The 8,247-nt window shown below is 36.6% G+C and overlaps 2 pseudogenes; both read left to right on the forward strand.

Moving 5' to 3' along the window:
- The first annotated feature begins 1,125 nt into the window (after positions 1 to 1,125).
- On the forward strand, positions 1,126 to 2,429 carry LOC131752157 (telomeric repeat-binding factor 1 pseudogene; annotated as a pseudogene).
- A 2,105-nt stretch (positions 2,430 to 4,534) lies between these two features.
- LOC131752897 (small ubiquitin-related modifier 2 pseudogene) lies at positions 4,535 to 5,049 on the forward strand (annotated as a pseudogene).
- The last annotated feature ends 3,198 nt before the right edge of the window (positions 5,050 to 8,247 follow it).

Below are 8,247 nucleotides of genomic sequence, written 5' to 3' on the forward strand. Positions count from 1 at the left end.
CAACATTCTTTCCACTATTCAATGCTTCCGATTTTCCTGCTCAATGGGAATAAGAGACCTCACATTTTTCAGAGTGGAAGAAAAGCACTTTATTGAAAGCTTCAATTTATGCAAATGCAGGTACATAGTTCTCAATTCTCATGTTCTCACTTATCAGTTTATTACAATGTATATCAAACTAGAAAGAGTTACTAAGACAGTCACAGAGTCAATATTTTAATGAACAGCTTTATGCCCTTACCCTGGCTTTAATATACATAAAAATTTTCCTCAAATGGTCCAGAAATTCTTCCTATCTTGATCATGCCATAGTCTACAGATAAGAAGCAGCATCCTCGTGCAAAGCTTGATGTCATTACATCACCATAGCAACACTATTCCTGCAATGTGGAGATGCAAATTTTTTCCTGAAAATTAATCAGCTGCACTGACAATCTTATTTACTATCTCTGGCAAGTAGTGTAGATCCACCTAAGACCACTAACAAACTTCTTGTGCTTGTTTCCACTAAATAAGACCTTAAGATTTTATCAAGAAAATAATTTTTCCCAAACCAAAATCTGAAATCTTCTATTCCTAGAGCATCTCATGGGATGTACACATTTATCACGTGTACTCTAAACTTTTTTAAAACTGCATTCAGAAGGTTTTATTTCCACATACTGGTTCCCAGACAACTTTTTTTTTTTGGCGGTACGCGGGCCTCTCACTGTTGTGGTCTCTCCCGTTGCGGAGCACAGGCTCCGGACGCGCAGGCTCAGCGGCCATGGCTCACGGGCCCAGCCGCTCTGCGGCACGTGGGGTCTTCCCGGACCAGGGCACGAACCCGTGTCCCCTGAATCAGCAGGCGGACTCTCAACCACTGCACCACCAGGGAAGCCCACTTTTTTTTTTTAACTGACTCCTTTAAAGGCTATTGATTGCTGAAAGATTTATGCTTAATAAAAATGTCTTGAGAAAGAGAATGTGAAATGAGTAAGAAATAAGAAAATCCATCCAAATTACATTTTAAATAAGCAAAAACACATATTTTTCAGGCAAAAATGGTTGCCTGAAATGGCAACCATTGGTTGGAGCTCTCAGGACTCATTTAAAAGGAACAAGTGGCCGTGCGAGAGATGTAATATGGCGGAGAACACTGCCTCAGCGGCTCTGAACCCACAAGGGCTTGCGGATGGGGAGGATGCAGGTTCCCCGAAGGAGCAGATGGCGGAGAAGGCGAGAGGTGATCAGGAGCAGTTTGAGTGCCAGGAGCTGCTCGAGTGCCAGGTGCAGTTGGGGGCCCCTGAGGAGGAGGAGGACGCGAGCCTGGTGGCTGAGGAGGACGCGAGCCTGGTGGCTGAGGAGGACGCGAGCCTGGTGGCTGAGGCCGAGGCGGTAGCTGCTGGCTGGATGTTCGATTTCCTCTGCCTGTCTCTTTGCCGTGCCTTTCGTGATGGCCGCTCGGACGACTTCCACCGCACCTGCGACAGCGCCGAGGCTATTATTCATGGACTGTCCAGTCTAACAGCTTATCAGCTGAGAACTATATACATATATCAATTTTTGACAAGAACTGCAGCTGGAAAAAACCCTTGAGGCACAGTTTGAAAGTGATGAACAAATTACACCCTGGGAATCAGCCCTGATGATTTGGGTGTCAACTGAAAAAGAACATGACAGGCTTCATGAAGAAATACGGAATTTAATTAAAATTCAGGCTATAGCTGTTTGCATGGAAAATGGAAATTTTAAGGAAGCAGAAGTCTTTGAAAGAATATTTGGTGACCCAAATTCTTTTATACACCTTTAAAAAGGAAATTAATTGCTTATGATAATCTCTCAGAAAGATACATTCCATTCCTTTTTTCAACACTTCAGCTACAACCACATGATGGAGAAAATTAAGAGTTATGTGAATTATGTGCTAAATGAAAAATCATCAACCTTTCTAATGAAGGCAGCAGCAAAAGTAGCGGAAAGTAAAAGAGCAAGAACAACAGCTTCTCAAGATAAACCTAGTAGTAATGATATTGAATTGGAAACGGTAGCTAATTTGGATATAGGAGAAAGGTCTCACAAAAATCTCTTCTTATCTAAGTTGAAACTTGGAAACCGACAACAAGATGTTAATAAGAAAGAGGAAAGAGTGGAAACTCTTCGAAGTGGAAGAAAGAAAAAAGAACAGTAGGCGAGCCACTGAAAGCAAGAGAATACGTGTTTTAAATAGTCAGCCTCTAACTCCTGAAAAACATCGATCTAGTAAAAAACAGGCATGACTTTGGGAAGAAGAGAAGAATCTGAGATCTGGCGTGAGGAAATACGGACAGGGAAATTGGTCTAAAATATTATCAGATTATAAATTCAACAACCAAACAAGCGTCATGTTGAAAGACAGATGGAGGACTATGAAGAAGCTGAAGCTGATATGCTCGGACAGTGAAGACTGAGTGTGTTTGCAGAGCCTGATAAGACGACAGTTAAACATTTTGACTACTGCATTTTGCTTGAAACTTGGTGGTCATTAATGTAGCTTAAAATTTTGTTTAAAGTATTACAGTATTTTTCTGCGGCACAGTCATTTAATATGAGGATTTGTGCTGTAAGAGCAAGATTATATACCATCATTGTATTCTTTAAGAATCTTTTCACTCTGATAAAAAATAAACTTTCTGAACCCTAGTGCTTTCAAAACTCCTACCTACAAACCCTGTTTCAATAAAAAAGTGAAAAGCCTGGTAAGAGAAAAAATATATTGCTGTTAACCTATTATGTGTCTGTGGGCTGATTTCAACTCCATGACACACACAAAAGTGAAGTTTCTAAATCAGTGAATAGGCCTTTGACATAAGGGGTAATGATTTGATTTATGGCCTTATGATATTAATTACTAAGATATTTGCTTATAGAATGATAAATGTACAAAGTAATCTGTGAGTTATACTTAAATTTTTCTTTTGGTAGTTTCATATAAAGGAAAAAACTTGAAAATAGTAATATCCATAGGACAGAGTTTATACTACTACTAAGAATAGCTTACGTCTCATTTAGGTACATTGGACTTTTGTTCTAGTGTTAAAACTTTAACAAAGATGGCTTTAAATAAAGCTTCTTTATAACCTGGTGCCATAAATATCCATTTCTCTGATATTTTCATTTAGTTAGATAAATATTGGGCCTAAATGGTATTCTGTATATGCTTAAATGTGTTTTAACCGTGACCATTTTTTAAAAATTTTTGAATTTTATTTATTTTTTTATACAGCAGGTTCTCATTAGTTATCCATTTTACACATATTAGTGTATGCATGTCAGTCCCAGTCTCCCAGTTCATCCCACCACCACCACACCTGCCACTTTAACCATGATCATTTTGACAACTGTGATAAATACTAAATAAACAAGATCATGCATACCTTATTAGACAGTTTTGAGTTTTCACCAACATATTCTTTAGAGGATTTAGTCAAAAACTAGAATTATTTAGCATTTTAGTTATGTATGCTTTATTTAACAAATGCGTGAAAATGCTTAAGCATTTGCTTAAAAAGTTAAATGATTATTTTGTAATCTGTATTTCATTATTAAAGTTTTATACATTACTTTCTCATTGTTCCTGAAGTTGTTGTCCTATACATATAATAAATAGAAATGTGGATAATGAAAATAAAAAGGAACAAGAGTTCATTTTATTGAGAGATGTAAAAGTGTAGTGGAAAAAACACAACTCTGGAGTGAAATAAACTGCTATTTAAATCCTAGAGATGTTAGAATGGTCAATAGGTATAATTTTCCAATGAAGTTTAAAGAAGGAAATGATATAACCATGTCAACAGATAAGTTAAAGCATTCAATAAAATCTAACATCTACTCCATAAAAATAAAGTCTAGAAGAGAACTCACTCAAACCTGATAAAAACATACCTACAAAAACCTACACTAAACATTATAACTAATGATAATAAAAATTATTTACAATCAAGAATGAGACAAGTATGCTGGCAAAGTTGCTGGTTTGAAGAGTAAGTCTTCCAAGAAAATAATAAATGAAAGAATGAATAAATGGCATAATGTGTGATAATTTTATGGAAGAATTATAAAACTTTAGTGAAGTATTAAAGAAGACAAATAATGGGTAAATATATTCTGCTTATAGATAGGAAGGCAATATTTACAGATATTGATCCTTCCCAAATTGATCTATAAATTTATGTAATTCTGATCAAAATCCTAACAAGAAATTTTCATAGAAAATAAGCTAATTTTAAAAATTTTATAGAACAGCAAGAAACAAAAGAAAAAAGAAAAATATTCCAAAAACTGATGATTAAAGGGGAACATTACCCAATAAAATAGCAAGATTTATTAAGCCAAATTAGAGAGCTGGTAGTAATTCATTGATTTAAATGTTATACATTGACTTTTTTAAAAAAAATAAAGCAGCCCAATAGAGCACAATCTAGAACTCAGAATCTGACCAACACTCATGAAGAAATGTGATCTCTAACAAAGATGGCATTGCAAATCATTGGGGAAAGGGCAAACTATTCAGTAAATGGTGCTGGGGAAAACTCCATATAAAAAAGTGAATCTGGATCCCTACCTCACACTACACATAAAAACCAATTCCAGTTATATTAAACATGTAAGTACAAAAGTAAAAATGCTAACTTTCAGAAGAGACTGTCATCTCCCTCTCCTACTGTCTCTGAAAGCCATCTGTGTGCTAGTTTGGTGCTGCCTGCCACCTCTTTTGTAAAACGGCAGCTAAAACTACTCCAGCATTCACCTTGGCCAATAAAAAGCCCATGTGTGGAGTCAAGACTGAGAATAAGGATCAAGTTAATTTGAAGTGGCAAGGCAGACACTGCAGTGCAGTTTAAAATTAAAGTGTTTATACCACTTAGTAGACTAATGAAAACATATTGTGAACAACAGGGCTTTTCAATAAGGCAGATCAGCTCCTGATTTGGTGGGCAGCCAGTCAATAAAACAGACACCCCTGCAGAGCTAGAAATGGAGAATGAAGACATCGTCAGTGTGTTCCAGCAGCAGACAGAGGGTGTCTAGTAAACGGAGAAAGTGCTTGCTACTTTTCTCTAGGCCTGTGCTCCCATGTAAGGCAATGTATTCTAAATTTAAAAACCATTTGGTTTCAACACACTCTGACTGCTATGGTAGGTTTTCTTTAGTCTTTTATTTTCCCCTTCTTGATTCATTTTAATTGTATATAAATAATATATGCAAACAGGTACACTGCATTTTATTTTCCAAATAGACAATGAAATGCAAAGCTGAGAATAAAAAGTGTTACTCAGCTCTTATAAATTCTGATATAACCTTTACTCCTTTAAGCTTTTGTAATTAGTGCCTTGCAAATAAACCCTCTTCAAATTATCCTAATTTGAGTGAGACATCTGTTTTCTCAGACTCTGATTCATACACCTATTTTTCCCAGGCTTGGTACCAAATCAGAATGACTGGTGGCAAAATCTGTATGATTGTCCGCTGGTTGGTGTAATCTGTTCTGGCTGAGGTCTGGGATTCTGAATCCTCAGAGAAGAGACCAGAATTAGATACAAGGCCCTAAGTGAGTTTCAAGGAATTAGGAAGAGAGGTAATGAAGTGAGTCTGGGGGAACCATAGTTCTATACATAGGAATATATTCACATAAAACCTACATGTAATCTATAGGTAACCGAATCGAAGCAAGCATATTATAAACACCTTTTTATTCTGGCAACAAATTTCTTACTTTCTTGCATAAACTTGAAATTTTATACAAATATACTTTCTGTTTGTGCATGAAGATATCTGTTAATAGTATGAAATTTGTGCAGTAAAGTATAAAATCTTATTGTTTATATATTTTAACATAAAAATATGAAAACTAACCAAAAATTTTAAAAAATAAGATGCTATATTTCTCCGGTCTAAAGGTCCCTTTAACTTCAGGAATTGAAGATGATATTAGGTCTGTGGTTGCAAGGTCAGAAGCAAGGATATCAGACCCAGGAAGTTTAATTCCTGAATGGCTTGTGAAGTTCAAGATCCTTAAGCATGCTGATCACATCTAGGAGGACTTGTTTTGCTGTGTTATTTTTTTTCCGTCAGATCATTAGCAGTATTTAAATTGTATTTCTTAAGCACTCTGCTCTTCTCCATCCTGTGTTTTTTAAAATTTGTTTCTAATATAAATGACAGAAGACATTTCACAACCCAGCTCCAACTCCTTTCCCAGTGTCATTTTCTGTTTATCCACCTAACATCCCTTCCCCAGCCTCTCCATGTTCCTGGTACAGCCAAACCTCAACACTTCTATTGCAGGCCATGTCAATCATCTTTCTTACCTGTGTAGTACATCATGTCTCCTTGTCTGGAAAGCTCTCCCTCTCTTTTTCACTAAATCCTTTCCTAGCAGCTGCCCCTTGATATTTTCCTTCCACTCCTTTTCACGTGGAATTGTCCTAGGGTTCCCATATATGATGGAACCATAAACTCCTTCCTTCTTCTCTATATCCTGTCCTGGGCAGGTGTTGTCTGCTCTGCCCTGATATATCATATTGGCTTTTAAGTCAACATGCCACACACGTTTTGAGAACCAACTGTACGCCAGGTACCCTGCTAAGCTCTGGCAATATAAAGACTGCCAGGGTGGCAGAGTGGAGAAGGTGGGAAACAACAGGAACCCGGCAAAGAAGCACATTACAATGGTCCATCCTGGAGGCATATGTGAAAGGCTACAAGTACACAGACGCCATCAACAAGCAAGATGATCAAAGGCCATGCCCAGTGGGCAGGAAGGAGTTAAAGACATTTCCTGCTGGTCCCAGTCTGCAGTCTACCACTGCAAAGTCACATTCATACAGTTTCTGTTCATTTGGGAGAGAAGACAAAAAAGTATCTGAGCGCAAGTAGTGTTTCCTGGTGGATACCAATCTTCCTGCAGCCCTTTTCAGAACACACAAGAGCCCCCTCTGTAGCTACATCAAAACCCCTATGACAGGGCTCATGCACTAGGTCTCTCTCCTTCCTAGCACGTGGTAAAGCTGCAATTTTGAATTTTTTAAAACTTGATTGCTTGATGATTTTCTATAATGCTGAACTGAACAGCCACAAGGCCAGGTCTGTGCTTATTTTTCCCATCTTTGTATCTTCAGCACCTAACGCAATGTCTGCCCTGTTAAAACGCTCAATAAATATGTCTCAAAGAAGAGCCAATAAATAATAATACTATTATCGCTAAATAGCTACACAAATTTAGATATACTGTCTCATGTAACCCTTACAGTAATCCTATTTTAAATATTAGGTAACTCGGCCTTTGAGAGCTGGGAAATGGCAGGTTTAATATTTAAATTCGTGTTTGTCTTGCCTTGCTGAAACCACACTCTTAGCTCTTATCGTAGGATAAGATCCATGTCCTTAATGAAAAAAGGGGAGATGGTCGATACAGCAAGTCTCCGGAAACAGCAGGAGACGGAAACAACAGACAGAATGAAGGGTCATTTTTAGCAAGTCCATCTGATACCAAATACAGAAATGCTGAATTCCTGCCACCTCCTATTCTATAATGACAAATTGGAAACCACTTAAATATCCAAAATAAGAAAACTGTTAAATCAATTATGACACATCTGTATGACAGAATACTGTTTAATCATTAAAAGTCATAAGAATACAGAAAATGCTCAAGATAAATCATTAGGTAGAAAAGGCAGATTATAAAACAGCCTGTACACTATAATTCAATTTTCTTAAAGTACATATTGCATATGTTTTAACACACACACACACACACACTCACATTTTAGAACAATACACACCAAAATGTCAATAGTGTTATGGGTAGTAGAATTATAGATTATTTTAATTTTCTATTTTTGATTTTTCCATATTTTCTATAATTATCACAGCCTACTTTAAAATTCTTGCAAGTATAATTTATGGTAAACATATAGGTAAAATAAAAGAAACTAAGCCAAAATGTTAATAGTGATTTTTCTCTGTATGGTAAAATAATGATTTATGAATAATCTTTCCGTATTTTAAAAATTAAAGCAACAAAAGAGGTTTATAAGACTGAAACAAATTAAATTCCCCCTCAATATGCTTTGATAATACTCAAGTTGCAAATAGAAGTACTCTCTGTTCCTTCCCACTCCTTCCTATGTAATTCTGCTACCCAAATTGATGTTCTTAGCAACTTCTATAACATATGTTCAGAGTTGTTTTAACTTTGGAGTTCCAGTCATTTGTCTAACATAT

Source organism: Kogia breviceps, chromosome 3 (assembly GCF_026419965.1).
Source record: "Kogia breviceps isolate mKogBre1 chromosome 3, mKogBre1 haplotype 1, whole genome shotgun sequence".
Lineage (NCBI taxonomy): Eukaryota > Metazoa > Chordata > Mammalia > Artiodactyla > Physeteridae > Kogia > Kogia breviceps.